Source organism: Echinops telfairi, unplaced genomic scaffold (assembly GCF_000313985.2).
Source record: "Echinops telfairi isolate 266 unplaced genomic scaffold, ASM31398v2 ScPeMD7_26;HRSCAF=91, whole genome shotgun sequence".
In the NCBI taxonomy this organism is placed as follows: Eukaryota; Metazoa; Chordata; class Mammalia; order Afrosoricida; family Tenrecidae; genus Echinops; species Echinops telfairi.
This window is the reverse complement of record NW_022103923.1, coordinates 2,862,351-2,864,207: the sequence shown is the minus strand read 5'-3', so window position 1 is coordinate 2,864,207 and position 1,857 is coordinate 2,862,351.

Below are 1,857 nucleotides of genomic sequence, written 5' to 3'. Positions count from 1 at the left end.
CATGGCATAAACCATGACACTAATATTCTCTGTACCATGGCATAAACCATGGCACTAATCTTCTTTGTACCATGACATAAACCATGACACTAATCCTTTCTGTATCATGGCATAAACCGTGACACTAATATTCTCTGTACCTTGGCATAAATCATGACACTAATCTTCTCTGTACCATGGCATAAACCATGGCAGGAATGTCTCCAGTACCAAGGAAAGAATCCTGTGAGGAATTTTTTTAATAGATAAGCAACATCAGTAACTGCTTTCATGTGCCTCATCTACAAAGACATCCTATAAAACCTCAGATTTTATATTAATAAACATCAACATCCATCTTTTAAGACACAAAACTGTTCCTTGGAGACTTAGCAGATAATCTCAATGCCATTCTATTTTGTAAACTCACAGATTGAATTTCAGTTATGGTATTTATAACTTTGCTAAGATTAGTAAAAAGTTCTAATTAAAGAATTATAATATCTGAACCCATTAGTTATATAGTGAAGATGAAAGGAGGAAAAGTATTTCCTATATCCAGAATATAGAACTTAAAAACATCAACAATATTCTTACATAAAGCCCAGAGTATTTGTGTTCTCACAGCACTTTGTAGTATTCTGGATCAGACACAGTCTGGGAATCTATCAGCTTCTATACCAGAGTTTTGAAAATATTCAGTCTAATGGGACTCATTCAAAATAGCACAGTACTTTTCCCAAGTCCAATATAGGTCATATTCTTGTTGAGATACCTTGGTCAAGTGTTTTCAGCAAAACAGCAAGTTAAAAAATTATCTGCAGACATAAAAGTTCATATGATCATGATTAATTTAAAAATAGAATACTTCTAAAAATGAAACAGATTAACTACAACAGTAAAAAATACCTTTAAAAGTGATAGAAATTAATTCACAAAAGCTAAAAATCTAAATACAGTTCATTACAAGACTTTAGATAAAAATTTGTCTAAATATAATGATTTTCCTTATTTTCAAAGAACTTCAGGTATAACGTGTGTGATAGTTACGTAAATGGTGTTAACCTGGCCAGTAGCACCATATGGGATTGATCAGGTTGCAGTTTGGAGGGCAAAGAAATAAGTGGCTCGGCAAGGCCTGCCCCCATCTCTCTTGCTCTCTGGTGATTGGACCAGCATGCTTTTGTTTTAGCTAATCCTTTGCCTCAACCTGTGTACTACATAACTTGTGGTGCGAGCCAACCTAACCCATGGATTGTGGATCATGACGCTAGAGCTTGAGGCTCCTTTGAGACCTGCTTCGCCACGCTGCTGGTGTGTACATTGCTTGAGCTTTAGGCTGGTGCTTGATTTGATATCCCATCCCGGCCTGCTTTGCTAAGCTCCCGAGCTACTGACTGTTGTGGATGAATCCTGCTGTTTGTTGCCTGCCAGCAGACACTGCCTGCCTTGCCAAGAGAGGGCTTTGCTGTCTGCTTCCTTGACCTTGGACCTGGCAGCCCATGTGAGTGGAAGGACTTCCAGTATATTAACTGTTCCATGAAAATGACTTGCACTGAGCCCTCTGTACTTCTGTGTGGACTAAAGTTAGCTGTTAGGATTATACAGCGAGAAGAAATATATCTATCTAATCATATAATCATAAGTGGCCTGGTTTTGTTTCTCTAGAGAACCCTGCCTAACACATGTAATAAACTTGAGACATAATACTATATAATCCGTATATGTCAAGAATATATACCAAGATTATTATGACTCTGAACCTCTCTCACTCACTCACTCACTCACTCACTCACTCACTCACTCACTCACTCACTCACTCACTCTCACTGCCATAAGTTGATTCTGACTCATAGCAACCCTGTAGGACAGGTAGAA